Source organism: Narcine bancroftii, chromosome 2 (genome assembly GCF_036971445.1).
Source record: "Narcine bancroftii isolate sNarBan1 chromosome 2, sNarBan1.hap1, whole genome shotgun sequence".
Classification (NCBI taxonomy): domain Eukaryota; kingdom Metazoa; phylum Chordata; class Chondrichthyes; order Torpediniformes; family Narcinidae; genus Narcine; species Narcine bancroftii.
Genome location: NC_091470.1, coordinates 53,015,625 through 53,034,456, shown reverse-complemented (window position 1 = coordinate 53,034,456; position 18,832 = coordinate 53,015,625). Strand labels below are relative to the sequence as shown.

Below are 18,832 nucleotides of genomic sequence, written 5' to 3'. Positions count from 1 at the left end.
TTGAAGCCTATCTGGAGAAAATGCCAATGGATCAAATCAGAATGTAGGTTGGATCATCCAGAGTGAAGAGCTTTGTCAATGAGAAGATTCAGAGATTGAATGAAATCTGCAGTCTCTTGAGTCTTCTGAGTGATATTGCAAGGAATAATTGGCACGAAAGTCTGTATGGGCCTGTTTCTGAGGTTAGAGGTGATCTTGTCCAGGGGAATCCAATTATGCATTTCTATCTTCCAGTGGGCTAAACCTAGTTGGGAATCAGATTCCAAGTAATGGCATTGCATTTCCTCACTAAAGTGAGTTAACAAATTTTAACTGAAATTTCAACAGCTTCATTTTAATCTTCTAAATTCCCCAATAAAAATAATTTAGGAGCTGGGGGTATTGAATTCCAGTGATTTTATTTTCCAGGAGATTACCAAAATCTTCCCAGAAAGGCCTCACTTTAGGGCATGACCAACTTGAATGCAAGAAAGTACCAATTTCTTGACCACATCGAAAACATTGGTCTGATATTTCCAATTTGAATTTATGTAATTTTTGTGGAGTAAAGTATAGATGATATAAGAAGTTATATTGCACCAGCTGATACCTTACATTAATCATGTTAATCATGCTGTTCTGACATAAGTTGGGCCAGCAAAATGGATCAATTTCTATACCCAAATCTGATTCCCTCCTTTGTCTTGATTTATCAAGCCCTTGTTGAGGGGTTCCTGCCTGAAGTAAAGAATACATTTTTGAAATACTTTTTATTTTGTGCTCCCCTTTCGAACCAGGCTCTTTATTTCGAAACATTGCAGTAAGGTTATTATTAGATGTAAATTGTTACTTAAATAAGATATTAACTGAAGATAGCAGAAGAAAATATATATTTAAAACTCCATATTTATTCCTAATTTGCTCAAATGTCATAAATTGTCCATACTCATAACAATCCTCAATATCCTTGACCCCTTTCTGGGACCAAGCATCCAGAATTTTATTATCAATCATTAATGGAATTAACATATTTTGAGCCAGGGATGTTTTAGGTGAAAGACCCCTCACCCCCCACCCCCCCCGTCCCAATTTGACCATTAATTTTATTCCATATTTTAATTAAATGCTTTAATAGGGGTCCTCTTTAGGGCCAGATAATAATTTAGAATTCCATTTATATACAAGGTTTTCTGTTATCCTCTGACCAACCTTGTATATATCCAATTTCACCCATGAAGACTTATCTCCTCTGTCAAAGAGGGAGGTGATAAACTTCAATTGGGTTGGTCAAAAATATTTTTTGAAATCCGAGAGCGTTAATCTTCCCAATTAGGTTTTCCATACTTTATTGAAAAATTTTAACATAGATATAATACCGAATCCTTTGGTGGCCCTCCTCGATACAATGGTGGGGAATGATTCCTCTTTTTCTTTGGTTCAATGTTGTTCTATCTCTTTTGTTTCTCTTTTGTAAGATGAACAATTTTACTTAAATGGAAGGAAGTTGTTCCACCTACTTATGATCACTGGTTGTGTGACATCATGTCCTGTTTGAATATGGAAAAGATTTGTTATTCGGTTAATGATTCAGATATAAGATTTCAGATGTGATTGGGTCATTTATGACTCACTTTCTTACTTTATAATTTTACCTCTATGTAATTAAATTGTCTGACTTGTATTTATTCCATGGTTTTTTTTAAACTTTTTTTCTTATAATATTAATCACATACACCATCTGGGAACACTATTAGGTAGGGGTTTGAGTTTTTCTCCTTTTCTTTTTATTAATTTCTTTTTTCCTTGTTGTCAGTTCTTTTTATATAAAACTCTTGGAATATGAATGATGGATATAATTTACAGCATGTATGTTTTTGTTACACTGAATGTTTTATTAATTCCATATAATATCCATATCCTTTTATTGAATTATATTATCTGTATAAGTTCTGCGTTAAAATTAATAAATATATTTTAAAAATAAAGAAAAGACACTATACTATGAGAGAGACAGTGGAATCCATTTTAACTATCCTTTTGTACAGATTGATTTTCAAATAACTCTAAAACTTAGTCTTCCACCCTGACTCCCAGTTTGATGAGGAGGAATCCATTTCTACTGGCGATAAGGCTCAGAGTCATGAACAAACTACAAAATTATAATTTATTCAATTTCTGCCAATCCAACATTTCTTACTATTTCCAGCTCCCTCACGCTAAAATACATTGAGTGGTTTTGCAGTTTAATGGGCCTCATTAAAGGAAATGGTGACAGCTATTAAGAAGCTGGATATTACGATGATTGGAGCACTTAGCAGTCATTCTGTGAGGTGCTGCTGGAATATATAATTTTGACATGCAGGAAATTAAGTGAGGAGGCAGTCCATTTTCCTCAGAAATGATACAAGCTTTCATTTCTGAGTTTCCATAGAGTACATGACTAATTAAATTACAAGCAATTAAATGTTGATGTTTTCAACTGTTATCATATTTTAGACACACTCTTCCAACCTAAATGAAAAAAGGAAAAAAATATAATGTAGGAAGATGATCAAAGTATAAACAGTCTGAGCTAAATTAATCTATTTACAGCAGACAGTGTTCCCAAAATGTCTAGGTTGACTGTGAAAAATAAAAAGGAAATTGACATTTACAACACAAATAGATTTTGCATGTGTGATGGATGACAAGATACCCTATTACTTTTAAGCAAAATAAAGCTATCATAATTGGTATGGAATCAATTTATGTCAAAATCACATCTGTATATCAGAGCTTAATTTTTGGTAAAAAATTACATATACCCCTGGTATTACTGCTACAAAACTACCTATGCATTCAAGAGATTATATACGTCATTGGGTTCATGTTTGTTTTCTGTTTAAGCCTGAAGATCTGTATCTGATAGATTTTGTTTCACATCTTTGACAAAACATAAATATTTGTACATGGTTTGGTATTTGCTAGTGAATCTGGAATAACATGATTTCCTCATGGCACCACATATAGAGGAAACAAAAGAAAATGTCAATATTATCTGCAGCAAAGATATGACTTTTATGTAGCTATTCAGAGAAGCTGATGCAAAATTAATGTGCACACTGCATTGCTTGAGTGGACAAGCTATGTATTAACAATAAAGGTTGTCATGGATGTGTAAAGCATATTACGCCAAGTCATTTGCTTTAACTAGATTTGCTTGTAAAATAGAAGTGTACACACCAGGGACCTGACTTTCAAAATTGCTAACATTTTTCTGGGCATAAGAAGATGTAGATTTGACATACAAAACCATATGCCAAGCATGCGTAACACTAAAATATTGTGTATAGTTTCTGTTTAATTTCATGTTGTTTTATTTGACACAGGAAGTATGAATATCAGTCTGACTCACTGGTTTCCTCTACTTTCCTCTCCACATTTTACCAGACAGGTCCAAGCTTTCATTTCACACCGAAATATGGTTTTTTGAGACTGAGGGAAGTCGATTTTGGCTGAGATGTCAAGATACATCGAATACTGGCCTGGAGATTGTGACATAATTGACAATGAGATGAGCTCAATTAAATTAAAATTTAACTTTAAAATTTTTATTTGTTTTAAAATAATTTTTTAAATTTGTTTAATTTAAAAACATTTAGACATACAGCACAGTAACAGGCCCTTTCAGTCCATGAGCCCATGCCTGCAAATTACACCCAAATGACCTACAACCCCCAGTACATTTTGAATGGTGGGGGAAACTGGAGCCCCCAAAGGAAACCGATCCAGAAAACGGGGAGAACGTTCAATCTCTTTTCAGACAGTGTGGGATTCAAACCCTAGTCCCGATCACTGGCTAACCGCTCTGCTCCCCATGCTGCCCCATGGTTTAATTTTGTTGCAAAAGTAGAAATAAGGCACAAATGTCTCATATTAACATTCCAAGCCAAATATCATTAAGGTTGTCCTGTTCACTCAGAAGTTTCATGACATCATTAGCCCAGCAAAGTATCTGTTGTACTAATGTCATTTAAACAGCAGAGGAATTTCAATCTTGTCCATTGTAGGGTAAGTGAATTTCTGAAGTTATGATCAATGAGTTCTACTCTTATGGAATTTTATTCTTTCAGATTTTAATTATTTATGGAGAGTAAAATAAATAAACTTAATTTTGATCTCTCTGACTCTTTGATCTCTTTCTTTATCCCATTTCAGTTTCCTCTGTTTTATTTTCTGTAAAACAAGAAATGAAATAGAATTAACAATGGTCAATAACATTTCATAGCTCAAACTCTGCCTGCCTTAAAAGGATGCTTCATCGTGACTTGTGTGGCTGGTGAAAGAGATAGGCTCCAAGTTCTCTATAGAGAGCATTGTACACAAATTCCAAAGCAACGGCATCAGAAAAAAAATGGGCTTGGCAGGAGTGAATGTAATAATGAAAATAAAAAAATTAGAGTCTGGAAATCTAAAACTAAAATAGAATATCCTGGAAATGCTCAGCAATTCATTCCGTGTCTGTGAAAAAGGGAACAGTTAACATTTTACATCAAAGACAGTGGAAAATGAGAGAAAACAAGCTTGTTGTAAGTTACAGAGAGGGTGGAGGAGGGTTGGATAAAAATAGGGGATCTGATTGATAGTGTATGGTCAGAATATCTGTGGCAATAAGTAGTTAACTAAATTATCTAGTTGATATTAATGTCAGTGTTTGGAGATAGAAAGCATAAACAAAAGAATGTGTAAAATGTGAAATGCAAAGCCGTGGTAAATGTTGAGAGAGAATTAGCAAGAAATGTCAGAGATGGATGATCTAGCCCAGAACCGGCCAGTTCTGATGCACACGGAGAAAGAGAGTTACCTGAGGTGGTTGAATTTGAGGCATACCCAAATGAAAGATACGATGATATTCCTCAAGGCACTCTTGGGCTCATTACAACAGTACAGAAGGCAAATAACAACAGTAGCGGGAAGGAAAATTAAAGAGGCAAGCTATTGGAAGTTCAGCTTTATTCTTGTGGATTGAACAGGTGCTCTGAAAAGCAATCATACAATCTGTGATTGATTTCCCCAATGTAGAGGATACCACATTATGACCACCAAACGTAGTACACTATCTTGAAAGTCCACAGTCCACAGGGATGACCCTGAGCTTTCTTGCCTACCACTTTAGGCACTTCCAAGTGGCCAAAATCCACCGATGTAAAGCCGCATATTATGCCCATATGCGGCTGTCGGGAGGCCACTTGAAAGTGCAGGAGACGCATGCGAGGCGAACTTTGTGACCTTTGTAATCGCTGGAGCACTGAGCCCCACCCTCGGCACCTGAATGCAGCCACCTGAAAGCGGCTGCTAAGGGGATGACAGTCAGCTGGCGAGTGCCTGACAGCCACCCTCCCAGCTGCCTCTGCCCCCCGGCGTGGGATGTCAAGGCAGGGGCAGCTGGCATGGGCTGTCAGCGTTGTGGCAGCCGGCTGCTGTCCCCATACTGATCCCACTTCCCAGCTCTCTCCCAACAGCCCTGTATCAGTCTCCACTCTGTGGGGCAGCCAGTGCGGGCTGTCCCAGCTCTAACAGCCAGCCATCCCAAACCTGACAGCCCAAGGGACAGGAACTGGAGTGCACTCCGAGGCGCCTGCCGTGAAGCTGTCCCTTTCAGATGGCCAGTGCTGCGCTTTCAGCGCTGCCCCCTGAACGACCATTCCACAGGTAGAATTTTGTCGGAGAATGCACTTGAAGAAGCCTTTTAATTCTTTATCACGTTCGTTTCCACTCTAACTAATCTGTCTATGGCCTCCTGCAATGTTATAATGAGACCCAATGTAATCTCATGTTCCATTTGAGCATGTTGTAGCCTTCCGAAAACAACGTCAAATGCAACAAACTCGAGTAACTCTCCTTTTATTTAAATATCTCCCACAGGTCATTAACATGTAATTCTAGAACACTTTTTTCCCTCTCCACTGACATGGCCTGAACTTCTGGATATTTCTCACAGTTACACATTACGCATCATTCATGTTCCTTTGCTTGTGTTCGTTCCCTATTACTGTCAGCAGTAATCCAACTACATATTAGTTTAACTTCATCAATAGCTTATAACCAAAGCAACCCTGGTCTCACAGTTCCTGTTATTCCTTTAATTTAACCATTCTTGCTCTTCTCTCATGGAAACTTAAACCTAGTTTGCCCTGTCTCTTTCCTCAGTGTGATAAGCACCTTCAACTGAAATATTTTTCTTTCTGCAGATGCTATCCAACCTGTTGTTTTCAGTCTTATGTAAATTAGTTCATTTTAATGAAGAAACACTGTTTATTGAATTTGTAAACTAAAATATATCAGTGTTATTGAAGTTCTAGTTACAGTTCAAAATATTGTATTAATGAAGTCTCAGTGGAAATTCCCCAAAGCACAGAATCATACTAAACTCAAAGTCATTGATACAGCAATTTTGTGTGAGTTAGCTTTCAATAAGATGTCCAACTAAGCCCAATGCCCTGCATTTCCCTGTGGCCCCGTACAAAAGTCTCCTTTAAAAGAATGCTTCCCATTCCTTCCAGAAGTTTTGAATAAATATTAACTAACCATCTGGATGGTGATAATATCATTCTAGACTAGATCACAATAATCCACTGCTTGAAATAAAATTCTCAATTCTGCACCCACACAGATTTATTTTATTTTTCCAGTTGCTCATCAGTAATCTCTGATTACTGACTGTGCAAGTGAAAACAGATTTCTTTCAATTTAGTTCTGAATACCTCAATTCAATCTCCCTTTAAGCTTCTTTGCTTAATAGAAAAATTCCAGATACAATTTTCTTCCACATTACTGGTGCCTCATTCGTATAAACATTTTCTGTATTCTCTCCAAAATTTCGACATCAATCTGAATGTGTTCAAAATTTTACAAAATCCCCCAGCTGTGGTCTGACCTGTTGCTCAAAAATATTTGATGTAACCTCACTATGTTTGTACTACTTGCTCCTATTATAAATTCAAGGATCGTCTTCAAATATCTGTTTATATGAAATCACAGTTCTGTCTCTCCCTGAACTCTGTTAAAAATATATATTTAATTTATATTGCCTCTGAGAGGTTGGATTATTTGTGGAATCTTGGAGTTCAGCCGAAGTGAGCGGTTGCTATGCGAGACAGAATTAACTCTTGAAAAGTATATACAGACATGCAAAGCTGCTGAGCTATGTACAGCTAGGCTGGAAATATTGACCAGCTGACAACAGGAAGTACATGTGGTGAAGCACAAGCCAAAAGGCAGAATAGAGAAAGTACAGCCAAGATGACTTATGTGTCTCAAGTAATTTGGTCGTCACCATTAGCTGAGAAAGAGAACTCTTGTGGATGGGAATAATGTGCATAGTGTGAATACTTTCTACAAGCATTTCACAATGGAAGTGAAATCAGGGAGTGCAGGGCAGAGATTGGAATCAGATATGTCATTCAATTGAACACAATGTACCCAGTACCTTTTGAAGGAGCACCCAGACAATGTTTTAGCACCAAGATATTGGTGCAAAGGTATTTCAGCATTTGAGAATTTAAATAACAAACTCGGCGCCATCAGTCTCAAGCTGTGTGCTGCTGACATACAATGAAACTGTGTTGAAGGTCAGTGGCACTTAATACAATTATAAAATCGTAGAATAGTTAGTGAAGAGAAAGAGGCAATTCATCCCGGTTAATCCGTGCCAGTTTGTTAAAACATCAATCTAGCCTGTCTCATCTGCCACCTCCCTCTTTGGTCCTGCAAATTCTTACATTTCAGATACTTCTCTGGCTCCCTTTTGAATGATTCTGCTCCTGAACGTTCATTTAAACCCAAGGCACTCCTCATTTCATTTTTAGTTTTTTTTTGCTGATTACATTTACGCTATGCTCCCTCATTCCAGATCCCAGAGTGGATGGGAACAGTTTCTTTCTAACCACTTTGACTGCACTATCCCCATTTTTAAATATCTCTGTCAACTTATTTTGTTACAAAGAGTTTCTGTGTTTCTTCAATCTTTCCACATACCTAAACTCTCTCAACTGTACAATTAATTTAGTATTTCTCTTTTACAACCCCTAAAACCTTCTCAACTTTCCCAAATTATAGCATCCAGAGTTTGGAACAGAATTCCAATCATGGTCCAAACGTGTTTTAGAAATGTTCATCATAGTACATTGCTGTTACACTCTTGGCCTTTCTTTATAAAGCCCAAGATTCTGTTTTTTTAAAAAACCAATTTCCTAACCTACCTGTCACTTTCAACAAAGTGAGAACATATCCAATTATCCCCTATTCTTCTTGTCCTTCATATTTCTTAGGATTATCAGTTTACCTGCTACCTATCTACCATTCCCCACCCTATCTTTAGTTTATATTGCACCTATTCTTCGTATGTCTTAGGATTATCAGTTTACCTGCCACCTATCTTCCAATTCCCCACCCTATCTTTAGTTTATATTGCACCTATTCTTTGTATTTCTTAGGATTATCAGTTTACCTGCCACCTATCTTCCAATTCCCCACCCTATCTTTAGTTTATATTGCACCTATTCTTTGTATTTCTTAGGATTATCAGTTTACCTGCCACCTATCTACCATTCCCCACCTTATCTTTAGTTTATATTGCACAGAATAGTTAGTGAAGAGAAAGAGGCAATTCATCCAGGTTAATCCGTGCCAGTTTGCTAAAACATCAATCTAGCCTGTCTCATCTGCCACCTCCCTCTTTGGTCCTGCAAATTCTTTAATTTCAGATACTTCTCTGGCTCCCTTTTGTATGATTCTGCACCTGCACGTTCATTTAAACCCAAAGCTTTACAGGTGTACCATGGAGAGCATTCTGGCTGGTAGCATCACTGTTTGGTGTGGACTTGCCAACGCTCAGGACAAGAAAAAAACTCCAAAGGGTTGTTAACTCGGCCTGTGACATCACAGGCACCAGACTTCACTCCATTGAGGACATCTACAAGAGATGGTGTCTTAAGAAAGCAGCCCCCAAGGCTTTGCCCTCTTCACTCTGCTACCATCAGAAAAAAAGGTACTTGAGCCTGAAGATGAGCACTCAGTGACACAAGGACAGCTTCTTCCCTGCTGCCATCACCTTCCTGAGTGAACAATGAACACTACCTTACTTTGTCCTGACTTGCACTTTTTTTATTTATTTGGTAAGGTGGTTTATGTAAACATTTGCACTGTGAATGCTGTAGCAAAAATAACCCAAATTTTTGTGACATGCTCATGGCAATAAATTCTGATTCTTATTCTAAAATTAGCAGTACTAATATCAGCTCATGGGCAGAATAAGGTATCCTTCACTCTGATCTGAAAAGCAACCTTTAACCATGTTTTTTTAATTTTGTTACTTAGCCATTTTTTAATTCATGCTGCAACAGTCTCTTTTATTCCATAGACTTCAATATTATTCATAAATTTTACAATGCGTCATCTTACCAGGTTGAATAGAAGGCATACGAAAATTCAAAATTGTATAGTATTAGAAAAGATTATTTATAATTTAAGGAATCAAACTGAGAATTTTTATATGATTTGGAAACCATATATGGATTTCATCAGTTAGAGTCCATCCATATCATCCATAAACCCCGCTCCTCCCAATTAATATGTACAGGATAGAATAATATTTTAGGAATACATGAATAGTGAATGATAAATAAATTCAGTTGTTTTTTCTTTTTCTTTGGGGGAGAGCGAGAGAGGGAGGAATAAAAAAAAATTATATATCATTTTGTACCTTTTTATTACATTGTATTATAGGATGAAGAATTTATATGCATGCATTGATGCAAAGGAAAAATAAAATTGTCAAAAAAGCATGTAATCTTACCAGAAAGATCTTCTACCATTACTGATAGATTACAGCAGATGGGAGTGTGAAGTGTGCACCATAACAGATCGTTAAGATTGCTTCACCATTGTCTTTACGGAAGCCACAGATGATTCTGTCAATATTTTTCAAGTGTATAGGAAGCGATTGTGTGAAAAGGAAAAGAGACTGGACAATTACTTTAGATGTTTATTTTTTCTCTTGCCTTGCTTCTGATTAGCACTACCCTACTACAGCGCCAGCATCCTTAGATTTGAATCCAGCGCTGTCTGTAAGGAAATTGTATGTTCTCCTTGTCTCTGCATGAGTTTCCTCCTGGTGCTCCAATATCCTCACGCCATTCAAAACGTACCGGGGGTTCTAGGTCAATTGGATGTAATTGGGCAGCATGGGGTCGTGGGCCAAAAGGATCTGTTACCGTGCTATAAGTCTACATCTACAGTTATCTACATTTAAAGTTAATAAAGGAAGATGTTACAGGGGTCATGTTGGTTGGTACCACTTTAAGCCATTTCACCACTCAAGTTTGCCAGGCCATTTAGGATCATCAGTGTGGCTAATCTGATTGCAAACTCAACTCTACATTCATGTGAACCTGACATAATCTTCTCCTATACCTATCAAGAATCTACCAAGCTTTGCCTTAAAGATTTAAAATTCTCCTTCAAGGACTCAGTGCCTTCTGAAAAAAAAAGAAATTTGCCTCATATCCAATGTGTAATGGGCAAACGGCATTTTTAAACAGCGATCACTAATTCTAGATTCTCTCAATAAGTAAACATCTACTTCGCATTAAAACCCCGTCAAGATCCTATGTTTCAGTCAAATCCCTGTTTACTGTTCTTTTGGAGATTCAATCGTAGCTTGATCAACCTCTTCTCATAAGATGACCTGCTTATTCCAAGTATTATACTAGTCAACTTTCTTTGAATTGCTTCCAATGTATTAACATCCTTCTTCAAATAGGGGGCCAATACTGCCCTAAACAACTAAAGCATAACTTATCTACTCAAGTATTCAATGCCAGTAGCAACAAATGATAATATTCTGTAAATCATTCTGATTAATTGCTAAACTTGCATTTGAACATCCAGATGCCTTATATTTAATTTAAAAACATTGCTAAATATTTCAGGCTGCTATATTTAATTATGCCTCATGAATTGTAACATCTGTAAAGCTAAGACTTTTAATGTATTTGACTTCAAACTTCTTGTAACTCTAGGCCTTGTTCACTTGTTTTATATTTTCTTATTGCATTCATTCATCAAGAAATTGCTAATGAAGGAGATCATGCAGAAGATGTTCATTGTTTTGCAAGTTTTTGGTGAAATGGCAGATAATATTTCATGTGGACGTGGCATTTACTATCCATTCATAATCGTAATAAAGAGACAGTCATGCTGGTGGGTTGGAGGCACAAACAATCCAGACTAGTTTAGGATGTCAGATTTATTTCAATAAGGACATTAATGAACCAGATGAGTTTTTAATAACAATCCAGTTGCTTCATTGTTACCATTACTGAGATGAGATTTTCTTAAATTCCTGATTGTTTAGTTATTTTAGTTTTAATTCCCAGACTGGTATAATGCAATTCAAACTTCACAGCCAAGAACTTTGGTGGTTCATCCTATAACTTAACCACAATGCATTGTGATGGTAGAACCCTGCAATCTGAATATTATTTTCAGCCAAATGATTTCACCATTGTTTCCAGCAGATAGCAGCATTAATGGATGAGTGACAAATTAGGTTTGATTTCCTGTCTATGCAACCTCGTTTGTGCTGGAGTCAATCTTCATTTTGAGGGCTGATTGGGCAGGCGAGTAAGCTTTTGATATAAGCAAGCTCATTTAGCTATCATAAGTGATTTACCTGTGCAAATTGACAATGAGAGATAGTTTGCTGATTAGAAGGCACAGAAATTCCATCAGTTCCCTGAATATGAAGAGATGCAATAGAATGGATCTTTGGAATACCAAGGGGAACAGTGCCTAGACCAATGTTGTGTGGTGACATCAGAAGAATCAGAATTTAGCTGCCCTACTTTCAGAATAAATCTGGACATTTCCTTACATCAATTAATCACCAAGCAGTTTCTGCTCAACGTTGCTCCTTCTTAACCTTTTATTTTAGCGATAAGAACATTAATTGGCCTGCTAGGAAATTTGCTGATAATGTGACTAAGATAACTGTTGTAACTTTTAAATGGATCTATTTTATTTTTCAAAAGACATGCTCAGCTATTCAAAATTGTATTATGAATAGACTCCATTAGTTAAAAATTATACCCATTTTCAGCTTTGATAATAGCAAAACTGAATTATCCATAATTATGTTGAAGAACAGTTTTAATGCAAAGATTTGTTTCCATTTTAAGTCACTACACAATTACATAGGCTTATAAGCGACCTTGCATTCAGTGATAAGGAAATTAAGTTAAATAGAAAATTGACATCTCAAAGCTTATGGATAATGATGGCTTAAAGCTCACCTCAGGGTCAAATAGGATTCAGTGAGAGAAAGAGAGGTTAAAAAAAAATATGATGAATCTTGAGGTTGAAAAAAATGCCTGATTTTCCAAATGTACAAGAAGGTGAATCCATACTTGCAACCTTTCCTCTCTGTTTCTTGCCAAAAAAAAAGGAAATCCCTCTGACCAATTCTATCCAACAACTTTAACTTCACAAAATGTTACAAGATGTTTTCAAACCATATATCACAGAGAGCTCTGTGAAAATTGATATAATGACTCTGTACAGCCTTGAGTCTCCTCTGGTTGATGTAGCGGTTAACACAAAGCCTTTACAGCGCCAGCGATCAGGATCAAACCAGGGTTCAAATCCCGGGCTATCTGAAAGGAGTTTGTATGTTCTCCCTGTGTTTGCGTGGGTTTTCTCCAGGGGCTCTGGTTTCCTCCCACCATTCAAAAAATATACCGGGGATGCAGGTTAAAGGGTTGTAAATTTGGCGGCACAGAACTGGCCTGTTACCATGCTGTATGTCTAAATAAAGAAAAATTGGGGAGCTTCATTGAGTGATGATGTCGATACACACTAAGACTGCAACATTCTCCCTCTACATCTAATACAGATAGCCATATCGATATCCTCTCAGTCTAAGATGATGCCACTGACAATATATTTCTTCCATCTCCATTGTCTCACTTGTGATAAAAAGCGACTATTTACAAAATCTGAAGGTAACCATACCTCATTTCAGGACCCTCCTGACTTCAAGAAGTGACAAGGATCTGGATTAAATGAATCTCAAGTAGAATTCACCCATATCAAGAATAGAATCCAACTTCATGAATGGCTATTCAGGAATCTGCACATCCATGGTGGAGTTTCAAATAAAAAGAGACCTGTAAATCAAAGAGACCAGAATCCAAGATATAAGGAAGTGGAGAAACATGCTCACTGTTACAAGATGAGTTTGCTTTCATCTGCAACATCCAGCTTGTCATAAATTGATTAAAGAAAGCATATTGCTCCCCAACTCCACCAGGTGTGTTGAAGAAGCTTGAGAACATGAAGCAAATCTGTTCACTAATCCCCATTAAAATTTCTTGTCAGCCTGAGCCACCAGAGCCTACCTCTGATGAGAAAATAGAAGTAAATGAATTCCAAGTCTAAATAGCCAGTGGAAGAAAACTAAAATATAAATCAGGAAAGAGGGAAAACAATTTTTTTTTAAAAAGAAATAAAAATTACCATTTTTAAAGTCATTAGTAACAATTTAAACCCAAAGGAATAAGAACCTTGTCCTGTAATATCTATGGTTAGTGTGAGATGGGTTCATTAGTAGTAATTAGCATTTATCACGTCAATATAATGATATTTGGATGCTCTCCAATCAGACAGCATTAAAATCAACTTCTCCAGCTTCCATTAAATCGCTCCCCTGAATCTTTCTCTTTCTCTATCCCTCTGCTCCAGTTCTCCATCCCTTCCCTTTGCTCTTCATTCAGAGAGCAACTAACTCCCTCCCCGTCACCTCAGTTTTTTTTTCTACCCTCTCACCCATATCCACTTATTTTATCAGTTAGAGTGTAGTTTCCCTGCCCCTTCTTCCTTCCTTTCTCCTCCCCCCACCTGCCTGCTTTTTGATGAAGGGCTCAGGGCTGAAACATTGGTTTGTAGCAGGCCGGGTCAAACCTGAACATGATGGGCCGAATCACCGTAGCGAACAACCAGCGTGGCAGGGCACACAGGCTTTCCCCCATCGCGCAGGAGCGTGTTGCCAGGGGAATGGCTAGGGCTCACAGCAACATTATGACAGCACTCCCATTAACCTGTTGCCTCCCCTAAAAAGAAACATGCGTGCTTTGAATAAACAGCTGATACTGGTTTCTTTGCATGATGAGGACAGCATTTATTTTAGCAGCTCTGCCTTTAGCGGTGGTGACCCCAAACAGGTTCTAACGTTTTTAGAACCCACAACTCACAGCATGATGAATCCTGCCAACTTGGCCACAGTCCAAGTGGCTGCCACCAATGGATATCCAGCGGCAATTTACGCATAAGCGTCCACTTGCCACCATTCTGGACAAACCAACCACGCAGCTGTCTGCAACTTGCAGAATCACAGTTCGCCTTGTGAGGAATAACAGCCGAGGACATGAAGTTCTGGCATGTGGTCAGCGCCCTGGACCCCACCACAGCAACGAAAGTTGACCCGTTTGTTAACAACCCACCCGTGGACGGCAAGTATATGATGTTTAAACGGTTTTTGCTCGAATTATTTGAACACCATGAATGGGCCATTCGCGTGCTTAACATGCAGGGCCTAGGTGATCACAACTCCTCAGAACTGATGGAGGAGCTAGTGGCCCTTGCAGACAGACACACAAAGTGCTTTCTGTTTGAGGCCTTTTTCCTTTCCAAGTTGCCGTCATCTCCAACATGGACTTTGCAGAGAGAAGCAGACAGGCTCTTCCATACTCCGCAACCCTACTCCATCCAAGTGCAGCACATTTGCGCAGTGGGAGTAACAGTACAAACCTCGGCCACCTCATGCACCCCATGGCGGCCATCACAGCAGTTGAGCCACAACGTGGTGACTGCAACGACAAAACAGTAGGGTACAGCGACTACCACCATCAATGGGGTCATAATGCCCGGTGGTGCATACCGCTTTGCACCTTTTCAGGCAGCAAATTCAGTCCAATGCAGGGAAATGAACAAGCTGGCCTCTGTTAGTGGCCTCAGCGGTTGGCACCAGAAAAGGCCTGCTTTACCTATGCGACCATAAGCCCCAGCAGGAATTCCTTATAGACAGTGGAGAAGAATTCATCCTAGTTCTGCCCACGTTCTTTGAGCAGAAGAACAATGCCAGAGGCCTACACCTACAGGCTGCCAACAGTTCAACAATTCCCACCTATGGGACACGTTGCATGACACCAGGAGCACCGCTTTCAGATGGGATTGTACCGTCATCTCAGTAGGCCAGGCTCACCTAGGAGCAGATTTCCTCTGGGTGAACAAACTCCTGGTCAACCTCAACTGATGCTAGCTGGTTAATGCCACCACCTTCCAGGTTTTCCCCCTCACACTGCACGAATGTAACTTCCATCCTTTGGGAATCCACGCTCCTGAACAAAGCAAATACACCACACTGCTCTCCAACTTCCCCACTCTACTGGCTCCCAACTCCACAATGTGGAACCAGCACATGGTGTGCAACACCACATTCAGACCACCAGACCACCTGTGTATGCATGGGCATGGCAACTGTCCCAAGATAAGCTCCTCCAAGCCAAAGCCGAGTTTGCCACGATGGAGGAATTGGGAATTGTCTGCCATTCCAACAGCCCATGGGCTTCACTGCTACACATGGTCCCAAAGAACCCTGGTGGCTGGCATCCCTGTGGAGACTACCATAGGCTCAATGATGCAACGATACCAGAATGGTACCTCATTCCACACATACAGGACTTTACCACATGACTCCAAGGTGCCCAGATTTTTTCCAAAGTCAATCTGGTGAAGGGCTACCATCAGATCCCAGTACACCAGGATGACGTCCAGAAGACAGCCATTATCACCCCGCTTGGCCTCTTCAAGTTCCTGAGAATGTCATTCAAGCTGAGAAACGCGGCCCAAATATTCCAGCACCGCATAGACGTAGTGGTAAGAGACCTGGAGGGGATTTTTGTGTACCTGGACGACATCCTCATTGGCACCCAGACACCAGGACCCACAAAAAACATTTAAAACACCTGTTTTCCTGGTAGCAGACCTTCAGGCTAACCATGAACCCGTCTAAGGGTCAGTTCGGTTTGTCCACCTTTGACTTCCTTGGGCACCGCATCTCCAGCGAAGGAGCAACACCTTTGCCTGATAAGGTCGAAGCCATTCAGGACTTTCCCAGGCCCAAAACCCTCAAAAGGCTGCAGGAATTCCTTGGGATGGTGAATTTCTATCATCGCTTCCTCCCAGAATCAGCAGCCACCATGCGGCCTCTCTTCGACCTCATTAAGGCAGGTAACAAGGAGCCCAGCTGATCTGTGGAAGCACTCCAGGCATTCAAGGAGATCCAAACAGCACTTTCCAAAGCCTCATTCCTGGCACACCCGGACCCAGACTTACACATGTAATTAACACAGATGCCTCAGTGGGTACAGTGCTGCAACGGTGGGTGGATCACCAGTGGCGGCCACTCGCTTCCTTCAGCAAACACTTCTGACCACCCAAGCTGAAGTACAGCACTTTTGATCGTGAACTGCTGGCAATGTACTTGGCCATATGCCATTTCTGGTACATCCTCAAAGGCCGAATGTTCACAGCCTACACAGACCACAAGCCGCTGGTACAGGCGCTGGACAAAGTCTCAGACCCTTAATTGGCGAGGCAACAACGGCACCTTTCATACATCTCTGAATATACACTGGAATCCACCACGTAGCGAGGAAATCCAACATGGTAGTTGATGCACTGTCCAGGCCAATAATCTCCAAGGTGACAGGTGGCATTGACACAGCTCAGCTCACCAGGGTCAAGGCTGAAGATGCCAACACACAAGCATATCACACCACCATCACCAGCCTATAAATTGAGGAGTTCATGTCGGACCCAGGAGGCCCAACACTCCTGTACAATATGTCTACAGGTCATCCCAGGCCAATGTTGCCCGCAACCTGGAGACAGTGGGTATTCAATCAAGTGCATGGACTCTCTTATCCTTCCATTCAGTCAACAGTCAGCCTCATTTCGGATAGGTTCGTATGGCATGGGCTTTGGTGCAAAGTTTCACTTTGGGTAAAAACCTGTGTACAATGCCAGTGAGTCAAAATCCATTGGCACTCTAAAGGTTCAGTGCAACATTTCCTGCCTGCAGCAGACATGTGCATGTGGACATTGTAGGGTCCCTTCCCATCAGCTAAGGGATGAGGTACCTTCTCACCATGGCCGCTTTACATGCTGGCCAGACGCAGTGCCCATGCCGGATTGTGACACGGAGACCTGTATGAGACCCTTTAGCTCACAGTGGGTTCCCCTTTTTTGTGTCCCTTCCCACAAAATTTCGGATGAAGGAGCCCAGTTTACCTCTTCCCTCTAAGGACCATGGCCAAATTCTGCTGAAGCTAGCTACACCACACAACCACCTACCACCCCCAATCCAATAGGCTGGTGGAGCACTTTCACTGCCATCTAAAAGCAGCCCTCAAATCATTGTTGCGTGTGCTCAACTAGATGGATGAACTCTCATGGGTCTTGCTGGACATCCGCACAGCACCTAAAGAGGGCCTCCTCACTTCATCGGTGGAAATGGTCTATGGCGTACTGCTCTCCATCCCAGGCGATGTCCATTTCAGCTTCATGAAACCACCATTGAATGCCCTGGACATCCTACAGCAGCTGAGGAACCACACCGCCTACCCACGTCCACATTCTACCACCACCCATGGAACGCCAACCAGCCACGTCCCACAAGAACTCAAAGCTGCGGACTTTGTCTTTGTAAGACAGGGCAAACCAGGTACTCCCCGCAGTGCCTTTACGAGGGCCTTTCAAGGTACTGAGAAGGGAGGGGGTTTATATACTCTAGATATTGGAGACAGGCATGACATATTTACAGTCGACCACCTCAAGAAAGCCTACTTAGAATGTTCAGAGTCTTTCCCTTCCCCTACACTACAGCACCAGGCGTGCCCACCCAAAAACAATCTCACAAACCTCATCCAAATAAACTGCAATTTTGGGGTTGGGGGGGTTGGTATAGCGGGCTGGGCCAACCCTGCACACAATGGGCCGAATCGCCGTAGCGAACAGTCAGCAAAGCAGGGCACAGGGGCTTTCCCCCCACCTCACAGAAGTTCGAGGCTGCAGGAGCACGTTGCCAGGGAAACGGCCAGACCTCACAGTTAGCATTATGATATCAGTCCATGAGCCTGTCACCTCCCCTATAAAGGAACGTGCGTGGTTTGAATAAAACGGCAGGTATTTGTTTACTTGCTTGGTGTGGACAGCATTTATCTCAGCAGCTCTGCCTTTAGCAATGCTACAGGTTACCCTTTACTTCCTATACATATTTGTGTGACTTGCTGAGCTTCTCCATCACTTTTGTGTTTCGCACGACAATCAAAGCACTTTCCTGTTTAACTTGGACTTGAAATTGCCTCACTTTACTTTAGACCAAGTTTTGTTTATACTTGTTGCACAAAACTTCTCTTACTATCATCTATTTGAATCTCGGAAACCAGAATGTGAAGTGCCATTTTTCTCAATTAACAGCAGTCACAACTCTGATGGCAACTTTTCAGTTTCTACCAGATACTCATCAGAAATTACTGACTATTCTGTCATTTGGGCACAAATTGCATCTTTGTTGTCTGTAATCAACTATTGTTTTATTTAACTAAAATTCTCATACTTTGCTCTTAGTTCTAGCCTTTCCCACTGCCATATGCTTTGCTTTTGTAACATGAGCTTTATTATCAGCTGTAGGTATTGCAATGCAAAAAAATGCATTTGACATTTAAATTCTGTGCTTAAAGCCAGTAGTCTATTT

The 18,832-nt window shown here is 40.2% G+C and overlaps 1 long non-coding RNA gene across 1 annotated transcript; it reads right to left on the bottom strand.

Moving 5' to 3' along the window:
* Window positions 1-4,137: 4,137 nt before the first annotated feature.
* On the bottom strand, window positions 4,138-18,079 carry LOC138752339 (uncharacterized). Its single transcript, XR_011350538.1, has 3 exons — window positions 17,998-18,079; window positions 13,030-13,184; window positions 4,138-4,194 (listed from the first exon to the last, which is right to left on the bottom strand). It is a non-coding gene; the product is annotated as an uncharacterized lncRNA (long non-coding RNA).
* Between the last annotated feature and the right edge of the window lie 753 nt (window positions 18,080-18,832).